Source organism: Cervus elaphus, chromosome 23, assembly GCF_910594005.1.
Source record: "Cervus elaphus chromosome 23, mCerEla1.1, whole genome shotgun sequence".
Classification (NCBI taxonomy): Eukaryota; Metazoa; Chordata; class Mammalia; order Artiodactyla; family Cervidae; genus Cervus; species Cervus elaphus.
Genome location: NC_057837.1, coordinates 45,400,693 through 45,419,160, shown reverse-complemented (window position 1 = coordinate 45,419,160; position 18,468 = coordinate 45,400,693).

The window sequence follows — 18,468 nt, the reverse complement described above, 5'->3', positions numbered from 1 at the left end:
CAAACTGGTTTTGCCATCACCAGGTCCTAAACAGAGGAATTTCTGAAACTTGTGTTTCCAAAAGTGGGAAAAAAGAAATTAGAGAAGGCAGAGTGGGGGCGCTAGCAGGCAGCGGGGAGAGAGGTACTATTTGGGGAAATTTAAGCAAATGCTGCCTGGTGTTTCTAAAAGTAGGTGAGGTTCCCTAGGAATGAAACTTGTTCCCAGAAAGTGACTCACGGTGGGGCTTCTCTCCATTCACGTAGAGCGCTGATGCTGTTCAAGGCATGCGAGGCCATACACGGGGGCAAGTAGGGGCTCTCTTTTCCTGGTCTAGTTCCATTCTCCAGCCTCTTTCTGCACCCAGGACCCAGTGTTCTCAATGCTCTTACTGAAGCTGAATCTGACTTCTGAACCCCCAACACTGAATTAAAACTCAGAGGCAGAGTTTTGGCTGAAGTGGAGAATAGCTTTATTGCTTTGCCAGGCGAAGGAGGGCCACAGTCTGCTAAAGTCTTCAAAACTGTGTGGTCCGAATCTGGAGAGAGTAGTGAGGAGTTTGATAGTAATAATTCAAAGAGGGTGGGATCAGCTTGTGGACATTCTCTGAATGGCTTGGTGGTTAGGTATGTGGCAGTCAGTATCACCAAACTTCCGGTTCCAACTGGCCTGGGGTCTTCGTGCTTGGGGGAAGCTTACAGCTATAATAGCTTCTCACTTCCTGAGGGTTTAAGCCTTTGCAAAGGCATCTCAGAAATATTTCTGTGTATCCCTTGAGGGGGAACCAGGACCCTGCCCCAAGGCTGCACTACTGTTTCTCTAGGCTGCTCCTCCCTTGTCTTTGCATTCCCTCCTGTCCCTAATTAGCAACTGATTGAAGTGGCCTCTGGGAACTTAGGAAAGATCAAGGAGGTTGAATGAAGCCTATTTCCTTAAATAGGTATGGTCTATTTAAGGCAACAGGGGACACGGAGAAGCCTTTGTGACCAGGAGCCCCAGAGCGTCCTGCTTTGTTTCCTTGGCCTCTCTCACCACGGTAACCAGACCTGCACCACAGTGCCTGGTATCTGCCCAGGTCTCTTGTGAGAGTTTCCTACCACTCCTGTAAGTGGCAGCAGATCCCAGGGTTGGGCTGGCTCCCAGCCCCTCCATCGGGAGCAGAGGATTTTGAGGTGACTAACTGTGCGTGTTTACCTGCACCCTGAGAACTATGAGGTCCACAGTCTCTCCCCTAGTGGCATGAAATCTCTGCCCTGTGTGAGATGAACCCAGGTCTGTGCCTTCCTTGTCTTTTCACCCTCTCCTCTGTGCCATCTGGAGCATGAGGGTTGATTTTGTGCCAACTTGACGGGCTAAGGGTCACCCCGAGAGCCAGTAGACCATTTGTGGTGTGTCTGTGGGGCGGAGGGGGCTCTGGAAGAGATTAGCATTGAGTCCCTGGATGGAGCAAAGATCACCCTCCCCAGCATGGGTGGCCGTCAGCCAAGCAGCCGAGGGTCTGAATTGATCAGAACTGCAGTGGAAGGGGGATTTGCTCTCTGCTGGAGCATCTTCTCCTGTCCTTGGACCTCAGGGCCCCTGTATCCCAGGACTCCAGACTTAGCTTGAATCACACCCTAGCCCTCCCAGGCCTCCAGCTTGCAGACAGCAGACGGTGGGACTTCTGGGCCTCCACAGTCCCGTGAGCCAATCCCTCATAAGCCTCTCTCTGTGTCTGTCTGTAGATCCTTTACGGTTTCTCTGGAGACCCTGGACTAACATACCAGGAGGGTCTATGCAGCCTACCATGCTGCCCCTTGGTTCCTGGGAGCTCCGGGCAGTATCTACTGAAGAGAACCTGCAGAAGAAAAAGCAAATCCCTTTTGTCTGAGGCCCTGGAGTTCTACCCCACCTCACTAGGCCTGGAGCTGCAAGTCATTGTGATTCGCTGGCCTTTGTGTCGCTCTCCTCCTGCACCTTGTTGTGGCGGCAGCATCTCTCCTGGGCTCTGTCACACGTGGGTCACACATCCTGAGTCTCCCTGGAGAGCCATCTTCCTGGAGTCCAGGCTGTTTAGGCTCACCAGGACTCGGCTTCCCGATGGTTGCAAAGAAGCGATGAACTGTGCTTGGTCTCGCTTTTTTCTCGTGTTGTTGTGGGAGCCCGGAGTGTCCCGGCCTTCTACCTTCTACACAGAATCAGACCCTCCCCACTCTTTCTTCATTTTGCTCGAATGGGACCACTCTCCCCTTCTGAGGCAGCCTTCTCCACACCTGTGCTAACTTGCTCTTTTCTTTCTTCACACGTGATAACTCTAACTGCATAGCCCAATGACAGCTGGCATTTTAGTGTTTAAGAGCTCTGAAGTACAGTGATCAAATTATTGACCATGGTGGAAAGTTTGGGAGAAGGAAATGGCAACCCACTCCAGTGTTCCTGCCTGGAGAATGCCATGGACAGAGGAGGCTGATGAGCTGCAGTCCAGAGGGTTGCAGAGAGTCAGACACAACTGAAGTGACTTAGCATAGTGTAAAGTCTGAGGTCAGCAAAGAAAGATATAATGATTCTTAAAAAGACAAGACAAGAAATCCTTTTCTGTCCTTTGTTAAGGTGATCACAAAGGTGATATGAGAAAGGCCTTATATGGGAGTAACTGTTGTCGTTGTTTAGTTGCTCAGTCATGTCTGACTTTTGTGACCCCGTGGCCTGTTGCCCTCCAGGCTCCTCTGTCCATGGGATTTCCCAGGCAAGACTACTGGAGTGGGTTGCCATTTCCTTCTCCAGAGGAATAATGGTTAAGAGGGTACAGTTAATAGTTAATTGATCTTCGTTTTATTTCCCAATAGTATTCCACATGGCGAGGTGGCAGATGAAATCTCCTTCAAAGAGTTCTGGCCCCGGTATCTTTGGATTTCCTTAAATTATCCCAGACCTCAAAAGATCATACCTATTTAAGCAGGGAACATGGGTGCTGGCTCTGGTGACAAAATACTCTTCTGATTTTAAAATTTGCTTATTCCACTACCATGGCCTTATTTCAGACTGAATGATCAATTCCCAGACTGTCATAAGAGCACAAGAGTCTATGAGAGAGAGAGAGAGACAATCAATCTTCTATTTCAAACCTTTCCTGGCTTCCCACTGCCTACATAATAAAGTCTATTCAAATATATTCTTATTAGAGTGGCATGCAAGACTCTGTGATCTGTCTCCTGCAGGAATATGCTGCTGCCACCTATTCTATTTTATAATTCTAATGTCAGAACTAACTTATATGGATATTTTGCCTTTGCTTTGCTTTATGAATGAATAATTTGAAGAGAATGCTTATTATGCCCTTTTTGATAACTCTTCAATAGAATATATCAAAACCCCACTTACTTCTTTTCCACGCATTCATATTTTAAATCAGCTTGTGATGCCAGACTTGTTTCTCTTTTTTCAGACCTGTAAAATATATTGTCCTATGCATTCTCCCTGTTTAAAGTTTTTGTAAGACATAATTTCCTTAGCGTCATCCTTTTCAGCGTATAGAACGACAGTTACTTCAAAAAGAATTTTAAATAATGGTTGGAGGAAATTTCAAAACAATGCTTACATGAGGATTAGTGCGAAGTACAAATAACTCTATGAATTAGAATTTTTAATGAGTTAAAGCCTCATAGAAGCTATTTGAAATGCCCTCGGATGATTAGATAATTACGTCTGCCCACTGCTAAGGGAGAATATTTAAGATAATCGCTTTTTACAGCTTCGTGATAAAATTATTTGCATGTTCTTTCCATGCTGATGGCAGTGCCACTTCATTTCTGTTTGCCATTGATCTCGTTCCATAACTGCCAAATTACTGACCACGTGTTTTAACCAAATAGCTTCATGTATTTCTTCTTTTTGCTTTTTCCTCGTTGATACCCATGTCTCATTAACTACAATGCCAGGCCAGCAGGAAGGCACTACATTTCACTGAGGCAGGGACCCAGGGGGCTGGTGACATTCGAGACATTAAAGAGGATAATGGAGGGACGGTAATCACATGTCACATTAAAGAGAATGACAAGGAGTTTTTTGGTGGTAAAAGCAGTCATGTATTTATGTTAGTGAGCTTCATGGCTGTGTGTGTATATGGTGTGTGAGGGTGGTGATCTTTAATATTATTATCCCTTGTGTCTCGGAAGAGGAACTTGTGAGCTCACATGCTGTCTTAGCCTGTTCGAGCTGCTGGAACAAACTGTCACAGACTGAGTGGCCTAACGAACAGACACTCTCACAGCTCTGGGGCTCACAGTCTTAGATCAAGGCGTCAGCAGATCCAGTGTCTGGTGAGGACTTTTACTGGTTCACAGATGGTGTCTTCTCTTTTGTCCTTAAGAGGAAGAAAGGACGAGGGCGCTCTCTGGGCTCTCTCTGTAAGGACACTGACCCCATCCTGGGGGCTCCACCTTCACGAATTTATCACCTCCCAGAGGCCCCACCACCTGACACCATCACCTTGAGGATTAGGATTCCAATTATGGGGGGACACCATCTCTCGGGGGGACACAGTATTAGGTCAGACAATAGCACATGCCCAGGGCCAGACAGCTAGTCATGTCAAGCTGTGGTACAAACCCAACCAGCCCTAAAAGTTAGTAGTCTACATCCTTATATATGTTGAGATATAGTATTCTGAATTTACCTATAAACACATGCTTTACTTTATGATTAAATGTAAATATTTTCACTGAATCTTAGAATGATATATATTCATATTCAAGTCATATATTTCAATAAGAGATGAATGAATATTTAGTGTATCACTCTGTGTATAACTGTCATTTTAGTTGTCTGTTTTGCTCAAAATTCTTCAGTGTTCAAGGCAAAGACTACTTTATATGCATTGATATATCCCCAACCCTCATACCTTGGCCCAAGGTAATAGCTTAATAATAGTTTGAAGAATGAGTTAATAGCATCAGATTCTTTCATGCAACTTGAACTTAAGCAAAGGAAAGTCACTGATGCATTGTCAGAAGACCTTGAAGAGTCCAGTCTTTCGGATCTAGAAGGCGAGATAAAAAGACGTAAGCCTCAGTGTTACACCTACACTTACCTGGCTAGGGATGTTTTTCCTACTTTTTAAATTTGACAAAATCTGACAAATCATGCCTTCCATTAAGCCCTTCTGACCAACCACATGCCCTGTCTTCCTGTAGGTCTCAGACACCCCTTCCAGGAGCATAAATAGGTCATCTACAGAGAAAAAAAGGACTCTGTGTTATAAAAATAAATCTTTAGAGACAAAGATGATGAAAAAGGAGAAAGTATATTTTAATAGGGATACAATTAGGGGTCATGATGAAATCCAAATGAAAAAGAAAATGTGACCTTTACTCTGATGAAGAATATCCTGTATGAATTCTATAGAATATCTCTTAGCAAATGTAATAATAAAGGTCCATTGATTAAAAGAAATTGGATCTATTGCTCATAATAACATCTCATTGATTGAAAAGCACTCCTTGTAATAGCTTCCTTCAACGCGGCATCTGTCTCACATTAACCTTTTTGCCCTCGTGATCCTGGGGAAGGAAGTTCTTGCTTATCCTACTGGTCATACGACCCCATCCATGACATTTAATTAATTGCATATATTGAACATAGATTTGGGTGTTCTAAAAATAGGGAGAAACCCATTACAAAAACAAAACATTTCCCCATATGGTTTATAATAGAATTTAATCTTACAATCTGTATACCTGGAGATATTTTAGCAAACTGGATTACCTCTAATAAATGAATTTATTCAAATAGGTGAGCAATTTTAGAACATGTATTGCTTATATTGAGTTATATTTAGAAGCTATCATAATATGCTCCTTCACTAGAAGAATGTACTTTTAAAATACAAATCATTTTGTTCTAAAAGATGAGCTAAAATTATACCAAATTCTGTAAGTATAAAAATCAACACGAAGATTTTATCATGAATACCAGGCAACCTATATGCATGTTTTAACAAACAAGTAGCAAGATAGATGAACATTTTAACAAAGCACAATCTTCTTTTTTTCTAGCTGTGAACTTGTTTACTTACATAAGCAACAGAAATGGAAAGATAAAAGAAACACATTTGCATTTTTAACCAAATACCTACAAATTTTATTATTCACTTAGCAAATGTAATCTATGAAATACAGGACTATATGAAGCAAAATTATATACCTTTTATGCCATGTGCATCTCAAAAGGATAAAAGGCCTTACTTATTAGTTGTCCATATTTTTCACAGGGGTAATTACTTTAACTTTTATAGGAGTAAAATTAATAATGAGCCTTTTAATTCAGGTTAGAATTTGAATCTGAAAATAACAAATTTTATTGAAATTTCTCAAAAAGAGTTTAGCAGTACTCAGGTTCAATCTCTGCTTACTCTTGTCAGTGTTCTTGCATTAATATATCCCAGCTCTCTTTCAAGATAGGTTTTAATGAATTCACAGTTTGCAAATGATTGCTGATCTTAATGGAAAAATAATTTCAAAGAAAATCCTCAGCTTTTCAAATGTCACTCACAAACATAGCAGAAAGAATTACAATAAAGGAGATAAACAGAAGTCGTGGTCATAAAGTTTATCTACAAACTTGATAAGAATGAATTTATTAAGGACTGTAGAGGATGTTGGTTGTGGGCTTGCCCTGCATGTGGCAAAATGCTACAGCTGGTGGTGCCTCTGCTGGCACTTCTATAACTGATGACTGCATCTATTCATATCATGCCCAAACAAGAGGCGATGTCTGCATAGTAGCAAGTTGTTGAAAATTCAAAGAATCAGGAAAATTATTTTGATGGAACAATTTAAAACATATTTGATATATATATTTTTACTTAATATTTGATCTGGGTTTTGGTTTAAGTGAGATCCATAAAAATCTCACATTTAACCAATAGAGTAACATTTCTGGTTTGCTTTGAAATAAGCCAAATATAATTCACAACCCAGGGGTAGGAAGAAATCAAATAGCCAGTGATAACTCACACTTCTGTTTATGTCCCTTGTGGAAGTTAACACTGAGCAAGCACTCAGTAAACATTTTCAAATTAAAGGAATAAGTGAAGGGATGGCCTCTTGTTTATTAATCAATCAATAAATATCAAGAAGGAAATAAAAAGACAACAACCTCAGAGGTGACATGCCATAGATTTCACTGGCAAATAGACAAAGTGCCTAGTAATTTTTTAACAGGAAAGAAGCTCAAACACTCTATTAACATATGAAAGAAGCTCAAACTAAGTAAAAATCAGGCACATGCAAATTGAGATTCAAGAGAACTTTCATTTCACAGTAACTGAACTGGCAATGTTTAAGAAATATGATAATATAAATTTCTGGTGAGGGATGGATGGAAAGGAGCTCCTGTGTACCATTGGTAAGAATCCACTGTGGTAAAACGACTTTAGGAAACAATCTGACATTATCTGATGAAGTTAAGAATCACTATATCCTACCTACCCCATGAGCAATTCCACTCATGAGGACATAGCTCAGTAATGTTTCTGCACAGGTGCACCTGGAAATATCCATTTGCTGTTGTTGTTCAGTCACTCAGTCCTGTCCAATTCTTTGCGACCCCATGGACTACAGCACACCAGACTTCCCTTTTCCTTCACCATCTCCTGGAGTTTGCTCAAACTCACATACATTGAGTTGGTGAAGCCATCCAACCATATCATCCTCTGTCATCCCCTACTGGTTTACTGAAAACCAGTAAAGCCAAATAAATAAATAAATAAATAAATAAAATCTCAAAAAATTGCCAGCCCCTTTGATCATTCTTACATGCTGGATATATTTTTTAAAAAACATAGACTTTTGGTAGTCAGTTTCACATAGCAAAGAAAATGATCTAAACCACATGTCTTATGGATGGGTCTTAAAAGACAGTGGTCAACAGAAAGGAAAAGCTCAGGAGACTACACAGTAAGTAAATGTTTTACTATTCCTCAGCAGCATAATGTAATCTAACAAAACATTAATGATGCACACAAATCTACAGTTTGTTTTTTTTTTTAAATAACTTATACGCAGTCAGTGGTTACCCTGTGAATGAGAAAAGTGATGGGCTTAGAAGAATATATACAGGAAATGCATCCATATGGGGGCATTGAATGTGTTATTGAATTTGGGTGCTGGATTTGGTTATTCATTTTTGTTATGTGTTAGGATTTACATTCATGATGAATGTATCATTTTGTAGATTTTGTGTGTGTTAAGTCACTTCAGTCATGTCTGACTCTTTGTGACTCCGATAGATTATAGCCCTCCAGGCTCTTCTGTCCATGGGATTCTCCAGGCAAGAATACTGGAGTGGGTTGCCATGCCCTTCTCCAGGGGGTCTTCCCAAGCCAGGGATTGAACCTACGTCTCCTATGTTTCCTGCAAGACCTGACATAGTCTGCCCAGAACGTTTCCTTGATACTGCTGCTGCTAACTTGCTTCAGTTATGTCTGACTCTGTGCGACTCCATAGGCGGCAGCCCACCAGGCTCCTCTGTTCCTGGGATTCTCCAGACAAGAACACTGGAGTGGGTTGTCATTTCCTTCTCCAATGCGTGAAAGTGAAAAGTGAAAGTGAATTCTCTCAGTTGTGTCCTACTCTTTGCAACCCCATGGACTGCAGCCTACCAGGTTCCTCCATCCATGAGATTTTTCAGGCAAGAGTACTGGAGTGGGGTGCCATTGCCTTCTCTGCCTTGATACAGCATGAGCTCTATAGAAGTGTCTATTACATAAAAACAGCTACATGCCTCCTCCCATATCTGCTTGAAGACCCCCAGCTCAAGTTTAGCTCAAGCCTCACCTCCCCTGCCAAGTTCTCACTGAAGCCCCAGGTTCTTCGTTTAACCCGCAGTTTCTTATCTTTGACAGGAGGTAGCCCACTGGTTCCTAATTATCTGTTTCCAGCTCCAAGTCCACAATCTCTCTGATATTAATAGAATCTTCTTTTCTCGTATGTTCTGTAAATGTCCCAGTGTCCTGGGCATACTCTGGAGAAGCTTAACAAAAGATGAACTGCAAAATAAAGAAATGGAGAGAAATTATAGGGCATGAACTTAAAGAGAGTAAATACCATTCATGTAGGTCAGAGTGGGGCCCAGAGGGGGCGTCCTGTTAGAAATGTGAATACAGTGTGGTCAGAAGCAAGCTGATTCTGGATTACGATGGCTGACTGCCATATATTCAGGAATATATTGAAAACCAATTGTCAAATGTAGACATTATTAAAATTAAATTGCACAAGCTTGTTTTCAATAAATTACATTAAAAAGCAAGGGGTTCAGTTCAGTCACTTAGTCGTGTCCGACTCTTTGCGACCCCATGGACTGCATCACGCCAGGCCTCCCTGTCCATCACCAACTCCCAGAGCTTACTCAAACTCATGTCCATTGAGTCGGTGATGCCATCCAAATATCTCATCCTCTGTCATCCCCTTCTCCTCCCACCTTCAATCTTTCCCAGCATCAGGGTCTTTTCAAATGAGTCAGTTCTTCGCATCAGGTGGCCAAAGTATTGGAGTTTCAGCTTCAGCATCAGTCCTTCCATTAAATATTCAGAACTGATTTCCTTTAGGATTGACTAATTTGATCTCCTTGCAGTCCAAGGGACTCTCAAGAGTCTTCTCCAGCACCACAGTTCAAAAGCATCAATTCTTTGGCACTCAGCTTTCTTTATAGTCCAACTCTCACATCCATACATGACTACTGGAAAAACTACCGCTTTGACTAGACGGACCTTTGTTGGCAAAGTAATGTCTCTGCTGTCTAGGTTGGCCATAGCTTTCCTTCCAAGGAGTAAGCGTCTTTTAATTTCATGGCTGCAGTCACCATCTGCAGTGATTTTGGAGCCCCCAAAAATAAAATCTGTCACTGTTTCCACTGTTTCCCCATTTATTTGCCATGAAATGATGGGATCAGATGCCATGATCTTAGTCTTCTGAATGTTGAGCTTTAAGCCAACTTTTTCACTCTCCTCTTTCACTTTCATCAAGAGGTTCTTTGGTCCTTCTTCACTTTCTGCCATAAGGATGATGTCATCTGCATATCTGAGGTTATTGATATTTCTCCCAGCAATCTTTTTTTTTTCCAGAAGGTTTTCATTTATTTTTTTATTTTTTAAAATTAATTTATTTATTTTAATTGGAGGCTAAGTACTTTACAATATTGTAGTGGTTTTTGCCATACATCGACACAAATCAGCCACGAGTGCACATGTGTTCCCCATCCAGAACCCCTCTCCCACCTCCCTCCCCATCCTATCCCCCAGGATCATCCCAGTGCACCAGCCCTGAGCACCCTGCCTCATGCATCGAACCTGGACCGGTGATCCACTTCACATATGATAATATATACGTTTCAACACTACCCTCTCAAATCATCCCACCCTCACCTTCTCCCCACAGAGTCCAAAAGACTGTTCTTTACATCTGTGTCTCTTTTGCTGTCTCGCATATAGGGTCATCATTACCATCTTTCTAAATCCCATATATATGCATTAGTATACTATATTGGTGTTTTTCTTTCTGACTTACTTCACTCTGTATAATAGGTTCCAGTTTCATCTACCTCATTAGAACTGATTCAAATGCAGTCTTTTTAATGGCTGAGTAATATTCCATTGTGTATACGTACCACAGCTTTCTTATCCATTCATCTGCCAATGGGCATCTAGGTTGCTGCCATGTCCTGGCTATTGTAAACAGTGCTGCAATGAACATTGTCTCCTACCAATCTTGATTCCAGCTTGTGCTTCATCCAGACCAGCATTTCTCATGATGTACTCTGCATATAAGTTAAATAATCAGGGTGACAACATACAGCCTTGACGTACTCCTTTTCCTGTTTGGAAGCAGTCTGTTGTTCCATGTCCAGTTCTAACTGTTGCTTCCTAACCTGCATACAGATTTCTCAAGAGGCAGGTCAGGTGGTCTGGTATTCCTCTCTCTTTCAGAATTTTTCACAGTCTGTTGTGATCCACACAGTCAAAGGCTTTGGCATAGTCAATAAATCAGAAGTAGATGTCTTCCTGGAACCCTCTTGCAAAACTCCTTGTCCTTAATTATTCTGCTGTTATCCACCTTCATGAAGGTATTTGTACCTATTGCATCTACAACATTATTATGTGCTCCTGTGCAATTCTTTGCAACTTGGAATTTGGCAACTTCATGTTGGGAGAAGGCAAATGGTCCAGGCATCTGAGAAATGACAAATGCTCCAGGCAGGTCTTGATTTAATAGCTGGTTGATTATACAGACTTAAGAAAACAACGGAAAACACTAATGATACAGATTGCATCTAAAAGTGTGTCATGTCTGCAGCTATTAATTTGTAAAAGCACAAAAAATGGGTGAGATTTTCTTTCAGTATTTGACAACTATTATCTGACTCATCCAAGTGTATACAACTTGGTGTATACAGGAAACTAACACAACATTCTAAATTAACTATATTTCAATACAATGCTTTTAAATAAAAATAAACACAAGTTTAAAAAGCAGCCCAGCTCCAAACCTGCTAAAGAGTTCTGGTTTCCACTCTCCTACCATTGCCCTGGCTGTTCCTCTCCACGTGGATTTAAAGCCATTTCTTCCCCCTGGTCTCTCGGTGGCTGAAGTGTCAGTGCAGTCCTGTCTGACTTCTGTGAGCTCACCTGTGAACACCTCCAGAGGCCTCTGGTGGCTTCCACTCATCGAGCAGTGTCTGATGAACAGGGAGGTGCTGTGTGTAGAGGGCTGCCAGGCCAGCTGGGATCACTCTGCCTGCTGACCCATCCCTGTGGCACCTCTGGTCCAAGTAGTCAAGACTATTATGTTCTTGAGTTTTCCCAGAGCTGCCTGGTGAGCATATTTTTGACACAGATAAATTCACTAATAAGAAAAGTCTTCTTTGTAAGTACCACCGTGAGAGTTCACCTAGGAACAGCTTAAGTAGGGTTTTTTGTTTTTTTTTTTTTGCTTTGAATGATCATTGACTCTTTGAATGTAAATGACCTTCAATTAACTTCTTTTGCTTTTATGCAGCAATCCCTGGCATCTCCCAACAATTCAACAATGAATAAAGATAGTGGAGAATTTGCATAAAATCTTCCAGACAGTCTCACCCTTGGGGTGAAATAGCCTTAGCCTTTTGTTTCCTCCATACCTACACATTTTTAAAAAATAATTTTATTTATTTATTTATGTTTGGCTGTGCTGAGTCTTCGTTGTTAGGCGGGCTTTTTTTTAGTTGCGTTTTTTTGGGCTTCCCATTGCAGTGGTTTCTCTTGTTGCAGAAAACAGGCCCTAGGATGCGTGGGCTTCTGGCTGACAACATTCATACAGAGAGGAAGAGCTTCCTGGAAATGAAATAGGGAAACAACATGCTTATTTGGAAGGCTGTTGTGGTACTGGGCAGACAGAGAAATGGGGTGGGGAGGGAAATGAGGCAGAGACGGAGTGAATTACAAATGGTGAATCTTACTGTGGGTGTTTCTATGACAGTAACCGATGAAACTCGCCCCCCATCTTGTCCCCATGGGGCAGTGCCAGGCTCTGAGAAGCCAGCTGATATGTCTTTGTTCTGTTAGTGATTTTGCTGGGTCTTCCTGTGAACCAGGACTTTTAAACTTCTATGTAAATCAAAGACAATTCACTTTCACATTCAGAAACCAGCTAAAAGCAAGGATGAGTTTAAATTTTCAAAGAGTGATGTCTGGTTACATGGAGACATAGTTACTCCTCCAGTCTTCTTAAAATTACTTCTTCCTAGAATTTCATACAGATTTTTAAATTTCTGTTGCTACAAAGCCTAACATTTATTGGACATAATTAGGAATGCTGTCATTAAAGATATGTTCATTAATGCTACACATAAGTTAACATTATTTGTAAGTTAATGGGAAGATCAAATTATACATAATATTTTCATTATTGTTTGAAAATGTATAAAGGAATATTCAGATATGCTTTGTTAAACAAAATTATCTTCACTGCAGAAACTCGACAACATAACAGAAAGGCTCCATTTGTTTGTTTTTTTTTAAGAATACTTTGAATAAAGATGTAGGTGTAAAGGAAATTTGAGTTATGATCAATTTTAAAAGTTATTAAATGGCTCATACATGAAATCATACGCTTCTCATGACCTAAAAACATTTTTTCAGCCCGAGGGTAAAGAAAATTAACAGACTCAGTATTATTGCCTCTGCCGGGGGAAGGTGAATTCTTTTCATATTACCATAAATATGTTGCTACTATAGTAATTTTGCTTTTGCAGCCGTTGGCTCATTTCATCAAATATTGTGCTGGCCATTTAATACCCAAGAGACCAGAGCAGTGCCAAAAATGCCGTGTAAATATGCTTGCATTTTTAAAAAGTCTATAAAGAAAGCTCCATAAACATCTACGGTGGCTTAACCATTGAACTTTATTTTTATGTTGCTTTATTATGTATTATATAGTAGATACTGCTACTTTGCTAAATAATATGGTATATCTTTAATTAGATCAAGGAACAAAACCTTGAATTACACAGAGAAATGGTACTCATAGAAAAGATGACACACTAACTTTCTCTAAAGAAGGGGGGAAAAAAAAAGGAAAAGCTATTTCGTGGCCTTGAAGTATTAGGGTCATAAACTGATAAAATTATCCAGAAAAGCCTTAGAGACATCAGAATATTCCCCATTTAAGCAGCAATATGTTGAGGAATAAATTTCCATTTTTAGTAGCTCAGTTCTACTCTGTATAACCCCTAAAGGGCAGTGCTGTTCAATACATCTTTGTAAGGACAAAACTGGCTGTTTCCGGTGCTTATTTAACGAGCTAATGTTTATTGCTGTGTCTGCCTCTTAAATACACTAATATTATGGCAGATGTAATGCCTTTTGTTACTCCTTCCTACAGGGGTTTTGGTGAGGGTTGAGGAAAATAATACACTATGAAAGTTTTTGGCTTTCTTTCTTCACAAATGTATCTGTTGATTGTTGTTGTTTTTAGTTGCTAAGTCGTGTCTGACTTTTTTGTGTCCCCATGAACTATAGCCATGGAATTCTTCAGGAAAGAATACTGGAGTGGGTTGATTACAATCCAAACAATGGTAGCTTCACCAGAAGAAATGATCAGCAGCCCTGACTTTGATTGGATGATAAGTCTTACTTTTAAAATCGGGCAGCAGTGCTATTCAGTTAACATTTTGGAGAATGAATTCAAAAAGGAAGTTTAGCTTACCAGTCAATTGGCAGAAGCAGGACTAAGAAGACACTGCACTGAGGAATCACATAATTTTTATTTACTTAGTCTTTTCTCTCTTTTCTCCCCTTTTTGGAAGGAATAAAAGGAGTAGAAGAACATTTAGAAAAATCGAGCGTGTTACGTCATGTCTCTTTCCTATTTTTCCCTCCTTTATCTTTGTCAGAACAGACCTGAAGTGCCTTCTGAGCAGGAACCTGCTGCCTCTCTCCTGAGAACACGGTGCCCTAAAATATTCTAAGGGATGAGAGTGATTTAATGGGCTTCGTACATTCCTCCTTGTGTGCAGCCGTGCTCCGTCGTGCGTTGAATCCTCTCGGCTGATCACACACTCGGTCGAGTTTGACTTGGTGAATGTTCAAACAACTGTTGAGACTCATCTGCTTTTTAGCTTATCTGTGGTAAACACTGCACAGACATCGTTCATACTTGTGTGTTCTTGTTCAGATGCTCATTAACTGATAGAATTATTCCATTAGCAGCAATCACTGATGTAAACATGTTTACTCTCTATTAAGCTACTTTTTACTTTTACATAGGCCTTGATGATGCTGTCTTACATTATCCCAAGTTATCAGAGCTACTATGATCACACACAGGGTGTTACATGTAGCCTTATCAAAATGGGAAAAGCAAAGGCAGGTGCCAGGGGGTGTGGTGGTGGGAAAGACATCATTCAATGGGTGTAAATTTTAAGTTTCACAAGATGAGTATGTTCTGGAGATCTTCCCTAAGACTGATGGGTACCACACGGAAGCGTGTGCACTGAGACCATTTGTCAAAACAGTAGATCACATGTAAAATTGTTTTTATTGCAAAAAACAACAAAAAAAGAACAAAATAAAGGGTCACAGGAAATTCATGGGTTATGGATGTTTATAGACCTTAACTATGATAATCATTCCACAAGCGCATGTACATCTCTTAACTCATCAAATTGTATACGCTAAATACAGCCAGTTTTTGTATATCAATTATACTTCAATAGAGCTAGAAAAAAATCTTAGGTCTCAAAGTTCAGAGCTTCATCATAGTTCATTGTTTTAATTATTTTTTTATTATTAGAAATCATGTGGGTTTTTTAAATGGATATATAACTAATCTTTTTTCATTTATCAAGAATGGTCATATATTTTCATTTCCCCTTTACAACAAAGCCATTTGTGAAACATGTGTCAGTACATAAAAGGCCGTATTCTGCATGTGGTCTTTTATGTGGCTGTTATAAAAAGAAATGCCTACAGCTCTGGGAGTTTATCATCCAGTTTGTGATTCCTTTGAGAAGGAAAATCATTTAGTAACACACAAGGCACGCAGAGACGTCGGCTATGGTGGAGGCAGCTGTAGTGCAAAGTCAAGGGGATCATCGAGGGTCCCACCTTTACAGCTAACCTGCACTCGAGTCAAAGAAACAGTCTCAGGCTTACCTACCTCATCTGGAGACCAAGAATAATCAAGCCCTATAGATTGGAAATTAAATGAAATATCATGTGTCTCATTTTAGGTGCATCTGTGTCTTCCCAGATGGCTTAGGGGTAAAGAATCCACCTGCCAAAACAGGAGACGCAGGAGATGCTGGTTTGATCCCAGGCTGGGAAAATTCTCTTGGAGGAGGGCATGACAACCCCCTCCAGTATTCTTGCCTGGAGAATTCCATGGACAGAGGAGTCCATGGGCTTGCAAAGAGTTGGACATGACTAAGCACACACGCACGTGTATTTGTCTAGGTATACTTTATACATATGTGTTTTGCAAACTTTAAAGCACTATATTAACATAAGTCATTTCCAAGTGTATTTCAAGCATTCTTTGTCTTCTACCTCTCCCAAGGTTTCTTTTTTCTGTTTTGGTTTGTGTTGGGTATCAACAGTTCTCCCTCATTCCCTCAGATCTTAGACTGCTGTCCGGGGACAGATGAACTCTGCAGGTGTGGGAGGAAGCATCTCTCCCGACTACATCCCAGGACCCAGTGAGAATGCCAGCCCGCCCTGGGACCACAGTGTGTGTGAGGAAGTGTGTGTGAGGAAGTCCTGCACTGACAAGTGACTGGGAGAACCACCAGTGAGGGGTCATCTACTTGCAGATTTATGATCTCCTCCACCTAACAGCTGCCTGTCGTGTGTGTCATGTTTTTACATAGAGCCTATGTTTAGGTCAGTCTTTCATGGCCTCTTGGTCCTCCCTGATCAGTTATGCATTTGTCCTAGGATCAAACTAAGTCCTACACACACATCGTACAAACATGAGATGCAAGTCCAGAGTTCCTTCTATGTGTCACTGGCCTTTTAATTGCTTTGTATCCATAGACTGACCTTAGATTTACTTGTCAGAAGAAGTAAGGTCATTTTATAAGCACTTTCAGTCCAATTTCCTAGATGTCTTTTCTGATTAGAAAACCCTATAAACTATGTAGCTTTAAATTTACAGAATCATTATTCCTGAAGGTTTTGCTGTCCTTCACGCTCAGAGATGGCATCCGTGACCCAGGCATGTGCTCTGGTTGTCGAGGTGATCAATTCATCCTGTGCTGCCCGCATCTTCCCGTGTCACCCAGATGGAGGTGTGCTTGTCGATACCTGCCAGGTTACACAGGCAACCCAGCTCAGCTGTCCCCATCCTTTGGACCCATACCCAGAGCCAGAGCACACTTTACTTAGTGACTCAGAAAATATGTGCACACACACATCACACACATACACGCTCGCACACATAACAAAAAAGTTTCAGAGGCAATATTTTATTTTATTACTCATGCTACTTTCTGCTTTATTTTTATCCCTATTCTTTTTTTTTTAGCATTTTCAGAAAGTCTTGACGTGCATTAAATTGGTTATTAGTCACAGTTTGAAAAAAAAAAATGAGTCTGGTGCATGGTCATAAAAGCCGCAGAGCTTGCCAAGCATCAGCCATACCCGCCACAGTCCTGCATAACAAACATCATGAACACCAGGGGCATACTAAGTGGACTCTGACTTTTGCCAGGAGTGAGTGTGGGGGCTTGGTGTGCTGACTTAGCCTGGGCTGATCTGCTCTGTGCTCACTCAGGCCTCTAGTGACCAGTCAGTGGTTCTGGGGCTCTTATCTGGGCCTCGGGCCTCTATATGTTGGGGGCAGCCGGCCCGAGATGCTCTGGAATGGTCTCAGCCAGGCTGAGAGGTGAGGACTGGCTCTGTTCCACAGGTTTCGTCTTCCAACAAGCCAGTTGGGATCAGTTCTCAGGTCCACATGGGAAGCCACGGAGGAGAGGAAATCTGGAGGTGACTTTGCAAGCCTAAGCCTCCATTATGTCTGCTCACAGCTCCCTAGATAAAGTACCATGTTTGGGTCTGAGCCAGAGTGGGCAGAAGGGGTGTGAATGACGATATAGGGTCACTGTTGTTGCCTGCCACAGAGATCGAGTGAGGAAAGGCCAAGGATTTCAGTGCACCACTCCCCCTGGAGCTAAAACCCGACCTTACGTGGCGTCCTCAGTGTTTGAGAACAAAGGCCTTCAATTCCAAAGGCAGCATCTCTACAAAGCCAAGTCTTTAGGTTAGGCTAGGTTTGGATCAATGAGAGAGGAAGAGGAGATGCTAAACGCCTGAACTGCAGAAGAAAATGCACGCACATCAATCACGCGGTGGTCTGAAAATAAAGAAGTTATTAAAATACAGGCAAGGTTAGCAAAGGCAGTGGATGGAGAAAGCAATTTCACACCATGACGTAAAGATACCTTTCCTCCCAGTGCCAGGAGCAACTGCAAATCTCTCTCTAGAGCACATTCTTTTTGAAAGGAAAATAGCCACAAATAAGCCAGAACAGTCCTGAACGTGTCAGCATTTTTCTTATCCAAACTCAGCAATGGTGAAACCATTAATTTTTGCCAGGATCTATTTCCCTTGACCAGTTTCACCTGTCACTGACAAATGATGGCTGTTCTGGCAAAATTCTATTCAAATTTATTTTTCAAAACTATCTCTGTTACCAAAAATTTAAATGACATGGTTTTATATTTGTAATCCTTCATGTTATGGGCTATTTCCATTCCTTGCAATAAGCTGAGAAGATTCTTTTCTTATGTATGGTAAGGACGAGAATAAAAATATGAGTCTGATGCTCTAGGAATTAAAAGTATTCTTCAAGTAAGTTTCATGAAGGAATAGGGTCAGTCACCAGGTCTCGGCTGACAGAGCATGCTGTGTGGCTGATGCTTTTCTGGTCTGGGTGGAGTAAAAACAAAGCAGGACCTTCCTGCAGTGAGCAGAGGCTGGGG